The sequence below is a fragment of the Cygnus olor genome, chromosome 10, assembly GCF_009769625.2.
Source record: "Cygnus olor isolate bCygOlo1 chromosome 10, bCygOlo1.pri.v2, whole genome shotgun sequence".
NCBI classification, from domain to species: Eukaryota; Metazoa; Chordata; class Aves; order Anseriformes; family Anatidae; genus Cygnus; species Cygnus olor.
Window position 1 is genome coordinate 21,437,595 of NC_049178.1, and position 22,583 is coordinate 21,460,177.

General features: G+C 46.9%; 1 long non-coding RNA gene across 4 annotated transcripts; it reads right to left on the reverse strand.

Moving 5' to 3' along the window:
- Positions 1 to 1,510: 1,510 nt before the first annotated feature.
- Positions 1,511 to 22,180, reverse strand: LOC121075578. Of its 4 annotated transcripts, XR_005823030.1 has the most exons (5): positions 22,051 to 22,180; positions 5,873 to 9,367; positions 5,409 to 5,597; positions 3,744 to 4,016; positions 1,511 to 2,621 (listed from the first exon to the last, which is right to left on the reverse strand). It is a non-coding gene; the product is annotated as an uncharacterized LOC121075578 (long non-coding RNA). The 4 variants fall into 4 exon arrangements; XR_005823031.1 differs by having other exon boundaries at positions 5,415 to 9,367; XR_005823028.1 differs by having other exon boundaries at positions 5,409 to 9,367.
- Positions 22,181 to 22,583: the final 403 nt, after the last annotated feature.

Here is a 22,583-nt window from a genome sequence, read left to right on the forward strand (position 1 = left end):
TGATAAATGAAAGTTTTCCCAGCACCTTCACTGGGAATACCAATGAGCTCTCAATCAAACCGCCTGAGAAGCGGGGTAAAGCGATGGCCCTGCGATGCTGCCACCTGTTAATGGGGAAAGGAGCAGAGGGCACAAGGAGGCAGTTAGACTGTGCTCGGCTTTTATAGCTCTCTCCTTATTGAGGCCTTTAGGTCAATTTTGGCTGCACTCGAGGCCCGACAGGAGCCAGACCTCAGAGGCTGTTCAGCCCTCAGGCCCTGCCTCGCCCTGGCCGCAGCCCCTGGGGCACAGCAGATGGAGGCCAAGGCCCCAGCCCTGGCACAGAGCCTGAGCCACCCACTGCTGGCAGGACAGGGCCACGATTGCCTCTCACACGCACCCAGAGGTCAGGAAAGCTGGTGTGAAATGGGCAGTAAGGCAAACTGACAGGGCAGAGATCTGGTGCTGTTATGTTTTGTGGACAAATGTTGAAAAAACTCCAGTGAAAACCAGTGCCATTCCCATGGCCCCACGTGGCACTCACCAGGCTGCAGACCTCGCTGGCTTGCATGCCCACAGCTTCCCAGCACACGAGAAAATACCACCATCGCCACTGGTACCTTCAACCACTTTTCAGGCAGACAAATGTTTTCCAACATGATCAGGAATAAATCTGTGCACATGTGGTGCTGCAGTGCTCCTTGCTTGCCACTCTGCTACACAACTGCCTTTGCAGCTTCGCAGACTGAAGCACATTCCTGCAGCTCCCAATACAAAGGAAGCCACCAGCAGAACAATAAAGACAGGCCATATGCTTTGTAAGATGTTTATTAGAAGTAATTTAATGATTCGTTAAGTGCTCTGGGTACGTGTAGACATCCAGAGTGAATGGCTCGGGAAGGGCCGATGGGCCGCCCCAGCACCCACTAGGCACCAGCCTGTGAGGATCTTCCCTGGGAAGCTCTCTCTCAGGGGCTGGAAGGCCCAGCCCTGTCTGCAGGGAAAGCACAGGAGAAAGCTCTCTGCAGCAGGAGCACCAGCTCTCACCAGAGCTACCAAAACCTGTGCTGGAAGGTGAGCTGCATACGGCCTAGCAAGAGCTTTTACGGGGCCTGCGGGAGCCCTGCCAGCTTTGGGTTTGCATCCGGAGCTGCTTGAAGTGGAACACGCCACCACACAAAGCGGCCAAGCTTCAGAAAATGGATCGAGCTCCAGAGTGAAATCTTAGTATCTTCTGAGATACAGATCACAGAGTTTTGATCAATAGCCGTGCTATAATTGCAAATGTGTTCTTACAGTTGAGCATGCTGTGTTCCTAATACCCAAGATACTTTGGTGGGTTTGATTGATATGGAATAAAAGTAAAGCCAATGAACCACCATCTGTATTTACTTGTTTGATGTATGTGTTTTTATTAAATTCCAAAATAACTCATGAAAAAGTGTTTTGTTTTTTTTTTGCACACCAATACAACATATGTATGTGGTGATTTGAAAAAAATAAAGGAAAAAAGCTATTTTTAAAGACCACAACAAAAAGTTATTCAAAACAAACAGCACATTTTAAAGCTAAATTACTAAAAAAATCCCTTTAAAGTAGAAAAAAATAAATTCAAAACAAAGATTCATCAATTTTCTTTGTATTAGAAGAAATAGCTAAAGTGGACTCTGCGTTCTGAAAATTGAAATAAAACCCCAAAGTGGGGATCAAAAAGCCTCACTCTATACCTTTGAAGCGAACAGGAACATTGCTAGTCATTTCAGTGGGCAGCAGAGCTGGACACTGCATTAGACAGAGCATGTCTTGTACTCATAGTCTAACACTGAAACAGCTGTGGGTTGGGGGACTTGGTGGGGTTGTTTCTGCAGCTGCTATCAGATGAGAATTCAGACATTGTGCGATGATTTAGCAATCCAGAGCCTTACCCAAGCTCCAGTAACATCAGCCAGGGTCCTTCCTGCAGCCTTAATGGTTCCTTGCAGGAGACAAAGCCATTCTTCTGAAGCTGTCCCACTGCCATGCATTAGTAATCAGTTTCCTTGCTTTCCTCTGGAGTTCAGGGGATGAGGTCAGCCCTGCCACACTACTCCTCACGACCATGACCGGCAAAGGGGAACTTCAGGTCTGACAGGCAGGTATTGCAGAAGAAAAAGAAGGTCTCAGCTGGCTGCCCTCAGGCTGTGCGCCAGCAGGACCGACCGCTGGCCTCCTGCCCTCGGCTCCTCTCAGGAATACGCCTGGAAATGCAATTTCTGAAGATGTCACGGTTTCAATCACAAGTGCTGCAGGCATACTGCTTTTGCTCAGGTCCAGAAACATCACTCAAAGCAGCTGAGAATTGGCTGTGGAGTGCAGGCATCCGCTGCCACCTCTGCTCCCTGCACTGCAGAGCAGCAAGAAGTCTACATAAGCCTCTGATTCCCCCAGACGTCCATCAAACGCTATTTCAGTGACCACATTTCCTTTTGCAAGGTGCTCTGACTGTCCTGCTTCATCAGGTTCAGGTGCACGGCACGGAGCCCATCCCGCTCCCCCTCCCGGGGCTGTGCGCCCCCACGCAGCGGGGAGCTTCTGCACAGGAGGTGGTGGGCCGCCTGGCAGCCCCGCTGGGTGGACAGTCAGAGCCAGCAAAGGGTCTCAACCTGTAAAAAAAAAATAGAACAAAACAATCCTAGCGTACTTATGTTTCTTCAGGAAGGAGTTTATATCATACGGGCAGCGAACGCGCTGTTTGCAATCCAGAAGTTGCTATGGCAACTTGGCAAGAACCTTTGAAAAAAATTACACAGCAAACAGTCAAAGAAAACGTAAACATGTAGGAGAGGAGTCCCTAAGCACATCTAAATTAAGTAGTGGCCAAATGAGTTCCTTTTTGCTTCTCTGTCCTCCTAGGAAATGTTGCCTTACCAGCCTTTTCTTTGCTGCTGCTTATTTTTAATTTACACCCTATCTGTCTCTTCACCATCGATTTCCTACATGTCAAGCCAAGCGTGAGCTCCATCCACAGATCCCCCTCACCTGTTCCTTGAGGCTGGCTCCTTACCATCCTGGGAAGTAGGCTTATGCACTTTTTTTTTTTAAAAGGTCTCCTAATTACCCAGAGCACCAACATTTTATTTTCAAATATGGTGGACAGTTATGCCTACATTATTTTTAAAATATGTGGGCTTCCATGGCAGGAGTCAACCTGGGAGGACTTTTTTTAAATGCTGTTTTCGCAGGCTGACGAGCTGACCCCTTGTGCTGAGCTGTTACATCTCCCTGGCACTTACAAAAGAGCCAAGATGAGGTTGCATATGCATCTCTCAGCTGAAGTTAAACTCTGAAGCATGTAGCACATGTAAAATTCAAGGTTAATGAAAGGTTTATCTTGCCCATAGGACTGCTCATCAGAAGCAAAGGTAGCTCGTGTGATTACACTGTGATGAGATATTGATTTTTTTTTTTTTATTATGATTTCCAATGTTATTTCAATACAGGACAAACCAAAAGCAGCCCTGAAAAGCAAAGGCAATGTATGGGCTACGGCCAAGCATCCTAATAGCTGCGAAGTCCACAGGCTCAGAGCGTATTGTTTAGGATAATTATATTAAGACATGGAATCAAGATTGTTTTATGGTGAGAGATGCAGTGGGTCACCTCCAGCAGCATGCTGTGCAGTTACTATATTAACTTTGACCACCACTTCTGCTGAACACCCTCGTGTTACTTACTTGTAAATGTATATTAAACAGATCGCATCCACCGGAACGGCACGAGCTTACCGACCAGCGCTGGCTCGGCACCCAGCTGGGATCGCCTGGCACAGAGATAAAGCCCGAGTCCCCCAGCAGCAGCTGCCCTCTGTCAGCTGCAGGCCACAGCTCCAGTCACCCCCGGCAGGCAGGGGGCTGGGGCAGGCATGGGGACAGCCAGCCCTGCAGGGCCACCAGCTGCTTGTCACCACGCGGTACCAGGTCACCCTGTACTCTATTGCCAGCACTGCTGTGAAGTCTGCCTCTTTGATCACAATAGATCTTCTGCACAGAGCTCATCTTCTGCTGACAAGCAGAAGATTTTCTATTTACAAATATTTTATAGCTACAAATTACAGACAAAAAAATGACCACAAAGTAGAAAGTTATTACTGGGGAATTAAAAAAATATGCAATTGATTTCTGATCACTGTAAACAACGATCGGCATATGAGAATTACATTTTATTGAGCATATTCCTTCTATATTCCCACATTTAAGTTGGATTTGATCTTTTAATTGATCTACAGTGCATTTACATAAATCTAGAAGTTTGGGGTTGGGAAGACCGCTTTAAAGGAGCGACAGAGGAGATGTACACTGCAGCAAGCTAGGAAAAGGGGAAGTCATAAAATTACTTTAAGTACACTTAAAGAAAAAAGAACAGGCTGCAGTGCCCACACCAGGTGCCATACGGCTCCGTTTCGTGCCCAGCTGCCAGCAGCCTGCCCAGCACAGGGCAGGGATGCCCCGGAGCCCCGGCGGATGCTGCATGCAGCCCTGCACTCTGGGCATCACTATTTATGCCTAAATTAACCAGAGTTTTGTCTTAATTTTTGTTACTGCTTTACAACTCCAGGAGGAATCAAATTATTAGTTAAGAAATATTTACTGTTGCAAGATTATACATACAGCTTTGTGCTGCCTCCTCCTTATGCCTGCCCTGTGCATATCGCTGCTGAAATGAAATAAAACAGGGGGACACGAAACAGCCACTAAGGCTTATAAAGATACTCCATGGCAAGATACAATATACTTCCTTGACCAAACGTACAATAAAGTTATGACACGCTGCTGCTAAGTTACGTCTGAGGAGGACACAGAGGCCATTTAGAAATGGCACAAGTTGCACCCCGAGTGTAAGGGATCAGGGGACAACGGTGGGGCTGCAGCAGAGCTGCTCCTTGTCGCTGTTACTGGACACTGAGCACTTACACATCCAGCCACACGTGCACAGAGAGAAAAGGCCAGGCACCCTTAGCAGCAGCTAGCAGTAGCTGTGCCCAAAGCCCCCACAAAACCCTGGGACCTGTCCCACCATTGTGCCCCGCTCGGGCACCTCTCACAGGCTGCCGGCACCTCCAGCACTGAGCCTGGAAAATGCACGTATAGGTAGGGGAAGGGGCAGAGGGGGGCTTCTTTTCGTTTGAAGGGCTGCCTTTCAAACAATCAAACACGCTTTCAGAATCCAAGGGCTCTGTGTTCCTGAGGATCAGCCCCGACCCCAGCGCTCGCTCCTTCGGTTAGTAGCAACCATCAAAGGCTGAACCCTGCGCTGCGAAGCCTCTGGGGCTGCTGCTGCATTTCGCGGAGGTCATTTGTCTCATTATTTCCCTTCCGAAACTGCTCAACGAACCAACACCCCCACACTCTTTCATTTAACACATTTAAATATTTATAATAATATTAAAATACTTGAACCACTTTGAAAGAGGTTGTTTGAAAACCACGGGCTCGTCTCCCACTCCCGTCCATTTCTCACGCCGCAGCCCCCAGGGCTCTGCAGCGCCGATCCACCGCTGCTGGGTGCTGATGTGCTGAGCACTGGGGCCATGTCCTGCGTGCCTGGTGGGCATCCAGGGGCTGCAGGTCTGCTTACAAAGCCTGTAAGGAGGCAGAAAGGCTGTGTGGGCTCCAAAACCAAAAGGCAGTCCCTACCCCAGCAGCCCCTCCTTCCCCTGCTTTGGGTTCTGTGAAGAACCAAAATGTTTGTTCGGCCCAAAGCACTTGCTACCTATGCTAACTAAATTACCTGGTACTGTAACAAAAATGTTTTATTCATAACTTGTGCAATGCCTGGCACTTGCTTTTCTTTTGGTACATACTAAGCACACATTTAATTTAACTTATTTGAAAGCACTAGAATATTTAGTAATTACCTGAAGTATTTAAGTGGTTTCCATGCTGTTAATACTTTCTTTTCTTTTGCTGTTGAAATAAAGCGACTTGTCCACAGGGACCAGACACCTCCCAGTCCCCATGGCAAAAGCCAGCAGCACAGGCAGCCATCAGCAGCATGGGGACGTGGGGCAGGACACGGGGCCTTGCGCTCACTCCCTCGCTGCCTTCTGTTGCTGTGATTCATTGCTTTTTATTTTATGGAAGGACAGCTAAATCTAATCTATTACTGCTGCTTTTTTAAATAACTCCACATCTCTTCTGGCAGTTTCATTACTTCCAGTGTTCGCTGGCATTCATTTTGTTAGGGTTTAAGAATTTAATGAGATATTAAAATGCTAAACGCTTTCCTCTGAGCTGATGACAAAAGAAAACGACCAGGCATGGTTTGGTGGGCTGCACAAAAACCCAAGGTAACTGCACAGGGTTACAGGTGGAGCCCAGCAGGAGCCCCACGCCATGCACCCGCTGCTGCTTGAGGCTGGGCCGGGACAGGAGGGGAGCAAGTCACAAATCCACCTCCTAGCAGCCACTTTCTACAGGGCCAGCAGTATATTTTTCCAAGTTTGTTTAATACAATTACACCAAAATAATTACATGAGACAGAAATGGATTCATCCAGCAGTACACCTAAGCCGGCTTTTTTTTCCCTCAGACCTCTCTAAGTGCATGTCCAGATCTGCTCACGGAGTTATTTTCTACCTTTGCTTCAAAGCACTCATACTGCTATGCTTTGGGAATGAGATATATTCAGTAGATGAGTTTTACAAAACCAATTTCTTCCTGAAGCAAAGATACCTGCTAAGAAAATAATCACCCATTATCAAGCCAGATAAAATTTCATGGAAAAATATATTCACAGTGTTAGGAAATTTGACTCATGTTCTCAAATATCATCATCTCCCTGCAATCACTGTCAAAACAGTTGTAACACTACTGTTATGGCAATCTTCACCAGGTAGTGGTTTTAGGCTTTTTCTCAGTGAGGGAGCGCTGAGTCTCTCGAAGGCAGGCTATCCAGGCTGGAGCCAAAACATGAAGAGAGACCAGTCTATTTACCCTGAAAAAGTAATGTGTGCCAGATTTCCAAGGGTAGATCATTGCATGGTCAATACAACTTCCTGGCCTTTGTGCAGCACCAGCTGCAGAACGTCACCTGTCTCTGTTTAACCCGCTAACTTGAAGCTGGGCCACATGTATGTGTTCTAGAAGAGCATACAGCCCTGCTTAGAAAACAGAGAAATCCATAGGTTGGGCTTGGTATTTCATCCCAGTGATGAATATCCCATGCTGCTAATCCATCTGGCTCAGCCTGCCACATGAAAGAGCTGTTCCGCAGGAGCTGTCCTCCCGTGAAACACCTTCCAAGGGCAGAAGCACATCTTCATTGCTCCAGCCTTCACTGCTCCGTAATTAAGGAGAGGATCTTCACAGCTTTGGGATAAACCCATCTAACACCTCTGGTGTATGCTGCGTCTTCTGCACAAATTCAGGCTTGCCTGTGCAGGCTCCGCACACTCCTGTTCAGACAAATTGTGCCAGCGCTGCCCGTAGACTTTTCCACGTGCTGCTCCCTCCACTTGAGGCACAGCTGCAGATGTGCACGTCCCCAGGGGTGGCTGCACGCAGCCGTCTGTGGCTCCACGGTTGGCTCTGGGCAAGTCTTCCACGTAGATGTCACTGGCAGAAAAGGCAGAGCCGCTAGCCATTCCTGGGCCTCACTCACAAGTAGTTCACAACAGGGTCATAGCATGAAATTAGCTGGGAATGATTTTTAAAGGCTGATTATAGATGAAGGGATATTGCTCATTTGGGAACTGAACGGGGTGACACACAGGTTATTTGTTTGGCTTCACAAGAGAGATGACAATACTCCTCATTTTTTCTGCTATCATTAAGTTCTTTAGCATTATTCACTGGTTTGAAATACTGAGATTTCACTTCCACGTACATGCCTTCACAGAAAAAAAAAAATCTCTTGCTTTTCTCTGTCTGGATCCAGCTAACCAATTCCAACAAAGCACAGAGATAGCCATTATAACCATTTTGATCAGATGAATGAATTCTACATGTTCTCGCAAAGCTTAAAGTAAGACTAAAACTCAGGTTAGTGACCAATTGCCTGAAACATTTGTTTTTATGCTAAAAGATAAAAACAGCTTATTTCTGCTTCACAGATCATAGCGTTCACCTGTTTCCATTTTAATGTGTCACTATGGTTCTGTTTGTTGTTCTATAAAAGTTACTGCCTCAAAAAACAAAGACAACAATATTGAAATAGGAAGAAAAAACACAAAAATGGGATGTTTCATTACTGCAAAAGAGGCCCAGCTGAGTTACTCAGACTGCTTATCTGGTAATGAAAGGAAGGGGCAAATTTGTTATTTTCCAATAAAATCTGGAAAGCGCACTTCAGAAATGAAATAAAAATTGAAGCTACTTACCACTCGGCATCTTTGCAAGGGAGGAGCTGATGGGAAGGCACGGTCTGGGAGCCGGCACAGAACTGCTCGCCAGCTCCAGGTTCTGCGGAAATTCAGCTACTTACCTGCTGAAAGTTTCCACTCTTATTACCATACGATTTACAGAAGAACCCTTATTTTAATAAGGCCCATCTTTGACGCTGCTTATGGTTTGATGCCCACCTGGGAGCTGGGCAGCACCTGCCTGATGCCCGCACACGGCAGGGCTCAGTACGGGACATAGGAGACGAGGCGCGTTGAGCCATGCAGCCAACCTCCGCTGGGCAGGGAGCAACGCTGGCACTCTAACTGGATGACCTCAAAAGCAAAAGATACTGTGAAAATGAACTCTCTCATGTTGTTTTCACCTCTCACTTTCAAATGAATATGAGAAAAACACAGGAATAACACGTGTTCCACCAGAAGTCACCAGGTAAGCCAACAGATACAGCTCCACAATAATTAAAAAGTATAGGAAAAGAGGAGCAAGTTGACCAGGTCTAAATGTTTGAGCTCTAACACGAGTCTTTGCTCATGTTTGGGACTCATTGAGGCTAAGTATGTCCAAGCCAAAGGCTGGCGCACCCCATGGCAGCTCCGCCGGCAGGGTGCTCCCTCTTGGTGGGTTCGTGCACTCCCCATCCTACAAACACAGGAAACAGCCTGGATATCTGAGCGCTGCCCGCTCCAGGCTGACACCCAGCAGGCTCTCTCAAGAGCTTCATAAGCATCAACAGACCTTAAATAATGATGACCTTTCCTTACGAATCGACAGAAGTGAAGACAAAAAGCACTTCAGGCACTTGCTCTCTGGCAGAAGGGGATTCACAAATGTGGCCCGGTTCAGTTCAGTCAATTCTCAAAAGCAAAGAAATTCCTCACGCGTAACTGCGGGGCAGGGATCAATACAGCGGTGCCGGACAAACGGCCCGCTTCGCAGCCAAGACCTTCATCTGGGAAGCATGATCGAAAGCAAAAGGGATCACACGGCTGCAAAGTTTGTTTGTGCACTGCCTAAAACAAAGTCAGAAAAAAGGTGATATAATACTATTTCCTTGCAAAATGTCCAGCGCTGCCTTAGATCATGATAAAAACTCATCCAAAGGGTAGTTCAGGGTTCAAAGAGAAGCCCAGGACTGCAACACAGAAAAGCGGTGAGGCATGGATAAAAGTATATTTTCTACTAACATTCCTCCCTCTGTATCTATGAGTATTAGGTATATTAGACGCCGCTAATATTCAATGCCAATCACAAATTAACTATCTTCTTTTTTTAATCAGATTGTGACTGTCTTTATAAGCCAGCCTATCTCCTGTACAAAACATTTGAAATTCTTCCACCTACCCCGTGCTTTATACTGACACTACTTTAGCAAATTGCTTACCACAGGATTTTGAGCTTGCAATTTATTTATAGGAATTCACACCTCTGCCCTCCCCCCTTTGCCCTTTCTCAACTGGTTCAGATTTCATTCCAAGTGGAAGGGACCCCCTGGGAAATGTCGTGAATTGGACCAATTCCTACCAGGACGTTCTCCAGTGCATGCAGCATCCTTCCCAACTGGATGGGTGCACACAAGATTTTCTGCTGTCCGAGCAGACAAAGCCCGCCTGCGGATTTACCCAGCTGCAGGACCGACACCAGGCAGAGGCTGGCACTCAAAAAAAAAAAAACTCAAAAAACAGCCACAACAAAAAAACAGCTGTTTGGGTCTCACAGCAATCACGACACAACCTTCAGTTACTGCTCGCGCTGCATATTGTTGTAAACACCTCATTTCGTTATGCACTAAGCAAAGAAAGATTAGCTCCTGAGGATACACCTAAAAGAATGTACAATTAATTAAAATTTATTAAAACAAAACCAGCTAGAAGATCTTCAAAGCAAGACAATAATTTTAAAACTCATAACAGAATTGCTTTGGGAACGAACCCCCTACGCAGATTACGTAGGGTCTTTTTCCATACTTGCAAATTTTAAGCCTGGGTGCCCCAGCAGCACCCAGAGCCACGCACACAGGTTTTGAGAGGTGGGAGCAGGGAGGCATTTGGCTGTCGCTTCCAATCTGTTTGAACTCTTGGAGGAAAGGTAGAAGATATTTGTACGGATGGAAACACTACAACACCAAAATATGTATTTAAAATATAACAATCAGGCCTAGAAAATTTGTACAGGTTTCAGAGCTTTTGTTATGTAGACATTAGCTGTAATTAACCTCCAACTGAATGTAACAAATGCAGGCATAAAGTGATACACAAGAAAAATTTTAATAAAAGCAAAGGCTTTGCAATATATATTTTTATATATTGCAAGCAGATTTGACCACCGGATCAAGCTGCTACAGGTGCAGTGCATGAGGCTCACCACAGAAAGGACAAGAGCAGACAGATGGCAAACACAGCGATACCTGGTGTTTTCCTTAATGCTCCACCTTGTAGGCGTGTGTCATATATTCAACATTTCCTACACAAATATATGTTTGTTCCTCGAGCTTTTAGAGACAAGCTTAGAAAGCTTGCTTGGGTGCAGTCTATAGGTTCAGAAAGAAAGAGGTGGCTGTTAAAAATCTCCACATAGCAAGTGGAAGGACTGAGTTGTGCCATTCACTCCTTTCAAGAGGCTGACCCACAAGGTTTCTGGCACAGGACCCCACAATCCATGCTGTACCTGCCATTTCAGGACGCCTTGCACATCACCAAGTCCTTTGATCTCAGGATCCCGTGCAGTTCATACTAACACCAGGGCGAGGTAGGCAAGTAGGAAAAACCAACAATGCTTTCCCAGGAAAGCCAGCAGTGTAGGAAGTGCTGTGTAAGCTCCAGAGCTTACCCAGCTCTGGGAGGACGCTGTCACGGAGGGGGACGCGAGCAGCTCCATTACGTGCCGAAGCCGCTCTCCAAGCTTCGTGGCACTTCGGAGAGGAGAGGCAGAGCCAGGCACCAGGGGAAGCTCCGGCAGCCAGCGCCTCCAGCAGCCAGCTGGACCTCGGCCAGAACACCCCGATTAACATCTCTAACATGGTGTGGGGAGTGCTGCGTGGTTTTTAATTACATGATGCAGGTGAGACCTTGTGTTCACACTGCCCCAGAGGAGGGCACCTCCAGCTGCAGCTCCCGCTCAGCGCTGAGCAAAAGGGAGCAGAAAGATTGTCACTGAGTTGTAACGTTACCCACGGCACTCAGTGTTAGCACTTACAGTCTGAACGAGGCTGTTTCTGATAGATACCAAGCAACACGGCCATCAACAGTCTGAAGCATGCTAATCAAAATGAATAGAAAAGGGCATTTAACAGTTCACAGTACAAAGGAAATACTTTAATCTTGACCCACACCGTGCCTGTCCATACCCCTAAACTCCAGCGAGCACCTCAGTCACGGGAAGGATGCAGTGAGCAGACAGCTGGGGAAATGAGACCGCGGAGGTGCTGGTGTTGTCCTGACATTGCTACTGCAGCAATCGGGCACCTTCCCACCTTGCTTTCCTTCCCGTACGTATGTTTTATATTCAGCAATATTTACAAAGTCATGAAAAGCTGGAGCAGTGTTGGATTTTGATTGCAAGCTGTTTAAAACTCAGCAGCCTTGTTTAGCAACTTGTCTGCAGAATGCCCACCGCACCGCCGGAGCCACACGAGCAATAACCCAACTGCTCTCAACACGTGTCTGCTCCAGGTCTATTACTTCCACTGGACATAGTTATCGGGGTTATTATAACTCCTGCCACTAAGCAGACTGAGACCCACATACACCTAAGATGCGTCAAGCACTATTGCAATAAGCAACACCGGTTGTAGCAGGCAGTGATGCAGGCAGGAGGACACAGTGTTACTCCTGAGCATAATATTAGAAACCAGTGGAATATGAAAGCATAACCCCAGGAAACAGTATGTCAGATTACCAGAATCACTATTTACTGGTATTGTACAAACAGTGAGCACCACTGATGGAAAAATTGTTTACTCTTTGCAGAGAGTTTGACTCCCTCAGAAAAAGGCAATAACAATTGCTTTTGTTCATACTACACTGGGGAGAGAGGGGGAGAGAGCGAGTGAGAAAATACAGAAGGGCTGGGACTAATAACACAGAAACTAATGGAAATAGCTGCTGAACCACTGAGAAGTTGTGGATATTTACTGTGCCTTCATCTCTCCCACTCATGATGTTTCCCTACCTATTACTTTGCTTTGCTAGGCTTCTTATGAGGCTACAAATAATCTCGTCTTATTTTCCTGTTCTACTCCATTTACTATTTTACTTTTTGAGTGTTTCTTGTATAAGTTGGGGAGAGAAAAAAAATACAAGTTTCTTTCACTATTAACTTTGTAGAAGATAGAGAAGTAGAAAAACCTGTGTGACATACAGAGAGCAAGTAATCATCCCTTTCTTTGTCTGTGAGCTCTAATTCAGAGCCATTTCTGCAAACTTGTCTTCACTTTTATTTACCTGCATGGACAGCCCCATCCAAAACTCCCGTCCTCGGGAGAGCCCGGGATCTCCACAGCTCTACAAACACATCCCAGTGAGCAAGACCCACTGCTGCCACTCACCACAGGCGCAGCAGCCCACGGTGGCGTCCCGTCGGCCGGCCTCATAAACCACAACACAGCCAGCGAGGCAAGAAAGCACACTTTGTGCGAGGTGGCAACAAAACAGCTACCCGCAGACACTTCTATCCATACTCATTCTAGGCAAATACTTGAGGAGCTTAGATAACTGACTACAGTAGTTGCCATTCTAATGCCATGACAGCAAAGGCACAAACTGCCTTCAGTTCTACCCCAAGAACAGATGCAACCACTTCAGTGCCTCGCTTTACTCAGACGGCAAGCTCGCAGAGGGGGCTGGATGCTGAAGTTGTGTGCTGAGCACGAGATGAACCCCGGGTGCCCTCCCTGGTGCCACTGCACCCACGCGCATCCCCGCTCCTGCCGAGCGCCGCAGGAACCTGGGGCACACCACACCCCTGCCCAGGGACAGCCAGCGAGCTGGGGCACCCCAAACATCACTTTTGCAGCAAATCTCTACTTCCACTCCCATTAATCTTTGCTCTACCAAGTAATTATGCTGATTGGGGCGTTATGCAATCAGACACTGATCCTAATTCTAGGTAGCACTTACCCTCCGTAAATTAGGGGGGTGACTGTTGCAGTTGCTTTTGGGTAAGACAGAGAAACGTAAGGGGGATGAAAACCAAGCACCGAGTATTTTTAACTGTTTCAGGTCTTGTGGCAGAGAACTGCTTTACCTTCCCGCGTTAACACGTACAGCACCCAGACTCAGCTCCTGCACCAAAGGCAGCATTTCACCCTGCAGATGCAATTAATCTGCTGGAAGTAACCCTGGCAAATACAGCCCAATGGTGGCCGAAGGCATCACCTGAAGACAGAAGGACCTACCTGAAACCGTCTCAGCAAATGCTCCCCACACCAACATGAGCAGCAGATCTGCAGGCCAAGGGCTGGGTTTCCCCTCTGCAGTTCTGCGCTTTCCTGATTAGAGTCACTGGGTTTGGTTTCGGGGGGCTGGAAGGACACGTGCCATCATGGCACAGCTCTCCCACGGACCTGCCCAACTAGAAGCGAGGGGGTCAGCAGACCCACACCCACTGGGCTTGGATCTGCAGGTGCATATTTATATTTTAGCTGATTTAAATCATCCTTTGGAGGAGCACATCAGAGCTGAAATGATTAAAGACTGCAGTTAAAGACCACATTTGCTATGCTGAGCATGGCTGTACCAGAGGACAGGAAAGTGCACTTCCTTTTCATTAGCGTGATGGCTGCCTTAATGTATAACTCTACATTACCTGTAGTAGCTGCTAAATCCCATTTTTCCATACAGATCAGGTCAGTGCCTACCCTGCTACCACAGCCTATTTGATTACTTAATCAGAAATCCAGATCAAATAGAACATTCCTCATGTCATTCTTGATTTTTTTGTCTTCCCCACCCAAAGTATTACTGTTGAAAGACATTTTTTTTTCCAAAAATTAGATAGATGGCAAACCGTGGTGAAAATTATATATTAAAAAAAAAAAGAGGGGGAGAGAAAGAAAAACACCTGACAACTGCAGTGCAGTGTTTGTCTTGACACCTTAGGGAATGTCTTGGGTATGCTGGACGTAGACTGTTTTACAGCCACCTTTTCTGAAGACAGGGACAAAGAGATACCAAATTACCTTTCGGAAAAATCCCCAGAGAAGGCGAGCACGCAGAGGGGAGAGGGAGCCACGCGCCCTCCAGGCTGCGGAGGGAGTCCCCGGGGTGCTGAGCAGCAGGCGCTGGGCACGGGTCGCCCACGGGTACCCGCTGATGCCTGCCCTGCCCTCGCAAAGCGCACACAGAATTTCAGCCCTGCTAGCGGGCTGGTATTTTTGTCACTGGCCATCTTTTACTTCTTTCTGCAATATTTATTCTCACTTAAACTTGACAAGCATTGTGCTTGGGCTGAGATGGTTTAGTAATTGGGCTTATAAATGGAAAGAACTAAATGCACTTTTACTCTCTCTCTTAGCAGCTTAATAACTGGAGATGACTGATGATCAGATCCACCTAGAGACCACAAGTATCGTTTCTGTCATTACAATCAGCCACGGAGCATTATTTAATAATGGCCCGGTTTCTCTGCTGCACTTGAGACAGGCTCCAGGGAGAAGAGGGCCGCTGATTGCAGCTCCCCGATGTCCTCGGCAGACCATCAGCTTCCCCAGCACCGGCTACGACAGCGCTGGCTTCTGCACAGCCTTGACATGAGAGCCCGTCCCCGTCATGGCAGGATTTATCCACTGCAGCCAAACTGCTCGGGCACATGGGAAGGGAGGAGAAAGGCACAAGCCAGACTCACCCAGGCACTACACAGCTTGTAACACATCCGCAGGTAACAGCACCCAGTGTCACGCACCCACGCTGGGCACTGGTCGCTTTGTGCCACCCGAAGCACACACTGCAGCAGGAGGGAAGAGGCTCCTATTACTTCATGGTGAGCAGGGATGCAACAGGATCGTGTTCAAACTGATTCTTGCTTTCTTTTAACCTTTTAATATTTAATGAAGGTTGGGAACGATGAAGGTCACTGGAAAGCTTGGCAATGGATAACTGTAATGTCCGAAGACAGCTCCAAAGTGTTTAGAGCCCTCCTCCCAGACAGGTATTGACATTCCCCAGATTGTATTGATGTTTCATCTCATGCTTTCCTTTTTCAGACTGATGTAGAGGCTGTGCCTGAAAGTTAACAAAACACCCCTCACCCTGCTAGGCAGCTGAACCCGTAAATCTCGGTGTAAGGCAGCAAAGCATAAGCAGAGTGACCCCTGAAGTCCGCACTGGTGTAGGGCTCCAGTCGCAGCTCCTTCTGTCATGTTTCTGCCATGTTCCACCCAGCAGAACAAAGACTGTGTGAAATGCGACTGCCAGTCATTTTTCTTTAGTAGAAAATAAAGAGGTAAGAGGGTAGAAGGAAATACTTCTTTTAAGAGGTGCCAGATGGCTACACAACCCCACTGGAGTTAAGTGACAGTAGTGCCCATCAGCGGATTTCACGAGTGGTTAGGATCCCCTGGGCACTGCCCAGGTGGTACGGCAGTGCAAACATCATCCCCACAAGGTACAACAGTGCAAACATCATCCCCATGACTGTAAAATATTGCCATGATGAAGCAACATTGGTCAGGTATTGCACAGGGGAAAACATACTGGCTTTAGAGTTAAGGCAGTAACAGCTTAATCTGCTTGATGCTCAGATCTTTAGTAGGAAAGGGTTAAAATAAAAGAAACAGAATATTCCTTCAGTGTTAGAGAAAATGCAGTTTTCTTACCAGACCAAAGCAAGCATGTAACACTATAAATACTGGTGCTGCCCCTTCCCCCTTATTTATCTGTTCTGGTATTTATTGTATCCAAAATAAGAAACACCAGAAACCTGACAGTAACTCCAAGTAGTACATTTTCAGCACAAGGTTTTAAAGCATTATTAAAAGAAAAGTAGATGTAGTCATACATGGAAAGCTAAGTGAACTGGAGAATGCTTGATCCCGCCCTCCCTTGGCATTTGCACTTCTGTCATTGCTGAACCCTGAATTACCAAACTTGTGGGGGATCACACATCACTATGGCAAAGCTTTCAAGATGTGTTCCCAGAGAGTCTGGAAAGTTCCTTGCTCCAGTATCGATCTCCTCCAAGTGCCACTTTTCAGTTTATTTCCAGGGAGGGCCATACGTCAGCCAAGGCCGTGTGAGATGATGCCCACGGCTGAGGCACCAGGCCCAGCGGAGCACCCGAGCAACTGCACAGGAAGATATACCCTTAAGCCTATTACTGCAATTACAGCTTCATTGGTATGTTGGGTGGGTTTCCGCCACCATTTCAAGAAAATTGCTTGAGGACAGAAAGGAAGATTAGTTCTTCTGAAGACTGAAAAAACAACAGCAGTTATATTTCTACCTATAAATCTGATTTCCTTGATTGCAGATGGCTTTAGAGTACCACGAGATTCCCAGGAACTTCATAAACAGTGAAAATTGGCTGTAATTAAGCCTGACTTTCACAGCTATATCCAAATGCTTGCTAACATATCATATCTGAAGTTGAGTACCTTTGTAGTGAAACACGTCAGAAGTGCCCCCAAAACTGAGGGTCAAATCCTGATTTCCTACTCACTGGAATAAAAGGGTGGGAAACACTTTAAAGACAGCCTTCAGTTCCTACAGGTTCCTGCTGCATCTGACCCCTCCTGGTCACTGCTAGATGCTGCTCAGCATTTAAACAGCACTTAAAACACGTCACCTGTGATTTTCCCCGCATAATCCTCAGCTTTGGGCTCAACCTGCCAAAGGACAGGGTTGTGCTTTGAAGGGTGGCAGTGGGGAAGCAGGGAAGAATGAGGACCCCCCAGTGCATGGCAGTGATGGACCAAGCAGCTGAGGTGAAGCTGCTGTGAGAACAGGGAACCAGGGACTTGAGCAGTTCCCTCTTGGTTTAAGACCAGAATGGATACTGAGGTTTTATGGATGTTTTGCATCTCCCTAGACCTGGTCACCCCCACAAGACCCCCGACACCACCGTGGCTCAGCACCTGAAAGGGATCAGAAGTCTTCAGGTGCATGGGCACCAAGCATCAGCTTTATTTCACCTGGGCATTTGCAGGATTAACTCTGATTTTAAACTGTTTAAAGTTACCCAGTTCCAGCAGTGACCTTAACCTACTGTTCATGCACACACCCCTCCTCGCAATTCCTTTTTGTGCATAACGCCCTCAAGACACACGTGGATCGCACCCCAAGCTGTGGCCCTGGCCTCATCCTGTGCTGCCCAGGGCCCTCGGGGGCTTCCCCCGCTCCGCAGCCACGAGGGGTTCCTGGGTGCTGCAGAAGCAAGCAGCCAGCACCCAGTGCCCTGAGAAGCGAGGAGAGAGAGAGAGAGGGGAGAGAAAAAAAAAAAAGGGGGAGAGAAAATGAAGGGGAGGGAGAAGTAGGAACCTACTTCTCCCTTTTAAACAGCCTACATATATTAAAATGGAATGCATCTTAGCACCATAAGATACATTCTTCATCTCATTTGCCACTTAACTGGAACTCTTTTTCTGCCTGCCTAAACGCAAGCCTTAGGCCCTTTGCTACTGATATCCACAAGCACAACTTAATAGTGGGACCAGTGCTGGATACAACTTTAATAAGAAGCGTGGTTTGGAAGTGACCTGGAAGAAATGTAATGAACATATCGGTTGTTTAGCCTGCTCCGAGTGCTTAGATCAATACAACAGCGTTTCCTTATTGCAACTTATTAGCCAAGTCATTTTTTTGCCATCCCTGACCTTATGTGCAGCAACTAGAGAAAGTGGCAGGAGAAAAGGACTCAAGCTGTGCTGATCTGAATGTAATTAACATAAGCCCACTCTGCACGAGGGCCCAAACAATGCTGTTGTGGAAGCTGATGGCTGGGATGCAGGGACCAGAGCCCGACAGGCAGCAGGAGCCCAGCGGCTCCCACCCCGCAGGGACCCCCGGCTGCCAGCCCCTCCACAGCCCCCAGCTGGAGCCCCGAGGCTTTGTGACAAGCACCAGGGACACGAAGCTCGGTGGTGTGCAGCTCCCTGCAACCCAGAGAGGAGAGAGGATGGCTTTATCATCTCCAGCATCGAGCTAAATCTTTAGAAAGAATAAATACCAGGAGGAAAACGTGGTATTGACCAAAAGCTACCAGAAATTTGTAGAGGCAATTGAAGGTTATAGCCTAACACTGCAAAAGATAAAACTTTGGACAGCCTGTATAGAATACCACCCTGACTTGCTCTTTGCCAGGAGACTATCTATTTCCAGCACATGCAAGCTTTGCAGTGTTATGCTTTATTCATATGCTTCAGGATTAAAAAAAAAAACACAGTGCCTGTACTGCCAGAGTACGCTACAATAATATCACATTTGAAGACTTCTTTTTTTCCCCCCCATCTATCCAATTATTTTTCCTCCTAGGTTCTAGAAGGAAAAATAAAGGTGAGGGAAAACACCTACCTAAAGTTCAAGAAATCGAGGATTTTCTTGTGCATGTCAAGTTGTCAAAACTCACTGGCTCCCAGCGAACACAGATTACACTGAACATGGATTATTGCCATGCAAACTCAGCAGCCCTCATATGCTATGTTAGCTCCACATCCAGTTTTTTTCTTTCCTGCTGAACATTAAAGACTCGTAGGCTGTGGTATCCCTAATGGGAGATGATTTTCTGTGCTGTTCTATGTTGAAAAATTCAGTTATGCTCCTTTCTTTTGTTGGCCAACACATATTAGGATCTGCTGTTTGCAACAGAAAATGCTTGTCCTGTCTTTGCTTCCCTCTTCCCCACCCCTTCTCCCAGTTCCCCTTTCTGAGGTGGGTATTTGTCTCATTTCGGGAGCATGGAAGATACCAGGGTAAAATACCTCTAACAGAGCACACCAACAGGACAAACGAGAGCATCAGCTTTACCAGACCTGACTACTGCTAATAAGCACTTCGTAACCAATAAATTTGCACAGAGGTTTCCTAATATTTCAGTGTTAAAATAGCTGTATTCCCCAAAGAGCTGAAAATATTCCGTTAGCAACCAATTTTATCCCGGAGATGATGCGTAGCCCACTGAATATAATTTAATTAAAACTGTAGAGCAGAATAAAACTTTGCCATATAAATGCTTTGTTTTTAATTATAACACTTCATAAATATTTTCCAGTATTACATTATCTCAGGAAACAAGTTTTCATTGTTTTGTTTAGCTTATTTGAGACACCCAGCTTTAATAACAGCGTTACGCAAATGGCAAAATCCGAGCTGACATGCGTACTCACTCATAAATTACGCGAAGAAATCCGCCTGGTAACGAGAAGCTGACTCAAACCCAGGTGGCACGTTAGACCCTTGCAGTGTTTTCACCACTTACAGAACCACACATTACAGTGAGCGTCCTGCCAACAGAAGGCACCGCGGGGAAAGCCCTGGGTGCGAGCACCTCCCACCAGCAGCCCCCTCCTGCCAGGCTTATCCCTGCCGCCCGCCGCCTGCCTCTCGAAAAGCCTCCAGAGGCACCGACAGCGGGGTGAGGCCTTGGGCAGGCAGGGGCTGCGAGGGAATGCGGATGAGGATGGCCTTCTAGGAGAGCAGCGGACAGGACAGGGCACAGACAGGCTGGGGACACACGGCCCTGGCACAGCCCCAGCACCCAGGGAGGTGACCGCACGGAGAGCACGGCCGCAGGTGCCGCTGCACAGCCCATGGCGAGATGCGTGCCGCTCGTCTTATCCATCAGTGGCAAAACTCCACCGAGCGCCAAAACAACAGCATCCATGAAAGCCTAATTTCTACTTAATAGCACTAAATGATTGAATTAATCTCCCTGGCACTGCTTCTCCAAAGCGAGCCACTGCCAGGCTTCTGTTGCACTCTCGCCTGTCTCAGGTGCAGATCCCTTCTCTCGCTTACTGAGGTGCAGGCGTGCTCTGGCTCCTCTTACCTCTGGAGATGAAGTGTTCATACAGAGGAAGCCTCAGCTTTTCTACCAGCAGCAATAAATATGATTTTGCATTCTGTTTCCTGAGGGCATCACTCATCAGCTCAGGCTGCCTGAACCATTTTTAATTTTTTGCTCTCCAAGGTGAGAACCTGGAATTCCCCATGTTAGACCCGAATAAGATTTCACTTCAACCTATTTTAGTCTCATGCCTCATTATTTGTGAGGTCATACATACAACATTTTCCTCACTGCTTTCTAGATATATGTACTGCTGTATACATTTACCTTTTTAAGGAAAGCAAACAGCGTCCCAAGGCAGCTTCTGCTGCAGAGACTTCTCAAAGCACAAATACATTTGTTTTCTCTGACCTTAGACAAGGCTGCAAGTAAATGAGGTCCCCCCGCTGAAAAAGCCAGTGGATTTCTTCTCTTCCTTCTCTTGCTCATCTCTGATGGATGTTCAGTGCAGAAATTCCCATCCTTAACAAATTTTCCTCCCTCCATGACCTTCGTCCCTTAGCAGATCCTGACTGCTCGGAGCAGAGAAGCAGAAAGCCCTGGTTCCGCCCAGCTCAGCCCTTTACCACATGCACATACCGCAGCCACCACGGGACCCCATAAGCTCAGCACTCCCCTCCGCCCCAGCGCCGTAGGACAGGAGCAGCACGTCACATCACAGCACAGCGCATCGCCCACTACCAGCAGCTCCCCACCCCGTGCACCGCCCTCGCAGGGACCCACGCTACAGCTCTGCGGGGCGCTGCACGAGACAAGAGGATGTGCAAGTCGTCCCACTTCTCTTTTCTGCGACCGAGGCTGGAGGACTAGAGGCTAAAATAAAACAGAAAAATAGCTTTTCTCTAAGCTCCTAGGAGCTGGAGGTAGTTTAAATGCTACTCAACAGTATTAAGAAAATAAATCTTCAGGAATCAAAGTCCCCAAACAGCGTTTATTCACAGCTCTAGACCCACTTCTATCCCCCTCTCTGAACTGAAGAAACTTTTCTTGAAAAGCTTTTTATAATCCAATCTGAAATTCGCTGTTCTGCATTTTACGCAATGTAGACAGACTTGGAAGTTTTACAGAACAAAATGATTACCCTGCACTGCCTGCTACGATAAAAGAGTCCCATTTGGCGAGCGTACTAACAGCAGTCACGTACCATGATGAAGGCTCATTTCTAACTACAAGATCTTATTACCCATTAAATATGAAAGCAATTTTTAAAAAATTTATCAAAAGTTTAAAATATTTTCTTAGAAGTGAACAAAGGGACATGAATTTAGTAACAGAAGGAGACGTAAGCATGCTCATACAAAGAAGCAACTGTAGACCACCACACAGGTATAACACCTTTCATCCAAAGGCCTTGAAGCACTTCAGACCCATATACCAATTGAACTTCTTTATATCTCTTAGGGGGCAGGTGAAGCGTAAAAGGAAAACAGTGGAATGAGGCAACAAAGATGCTAACCAACTGGTCAGTCGCATACCAACCACTTCACGGAGAGGAGGCTCTCAAAACCAAACCCTATCTGCTAGACAGTCTCCAAACATGCAGTCTTCAAGGTCTTCCCCCACCGCTGAGACACAGGGCTGTAGATACCCTCATGGAAGAGGGCTGTCCCCCAGCCAAAAGCATGCCTTGACTGATAAAACACACCAGGCACAGCAGAGCCTACACGGATCAACTTCCCCGAAAGCCCATGCTGCTCACCAGGCTGCAGAGCTAGGACCAGCACCCAGCCCAGCAGAGCTCCGCACTCCATCACTGCACTAACACGAGGTTTGGTTTCATTTATCTCTAGAAAGTTTGAAAGCACTAACATGACTCTTCTGTCTTAGTACTGACACCCTTCAAAAGCCCAACCGAGGCTGCCTCTCAGCATTAAAAGGAAGAAGATCCATATCTTGGCATTATCAGGAACAGCTGTTCCCTATTCATCAAAATGAGTTTAGCTGTGAATGCATAGCATGTGTAATACGGCCTTAATTAGAGATGTGCATTCTCTGTAAAATCCTTGTAATTAGTGATACGAGAGCTGCTCATTTTTCTGGTAGAAATGAATTTACCACAGCAAGTTTGGCACCATCTTATTTCAGAGAGGCAGGTATCTGCAAAAGGCAGGAGTTTTGTTCATTTTCGTGGCTTTTTATTTTTGTTACTTACTGAAATATGGTATTACCTACAAATCATGCAGAATAGACATAGTGCACAGTGCAACCACGATTTCCAGACCTGTAGTGACA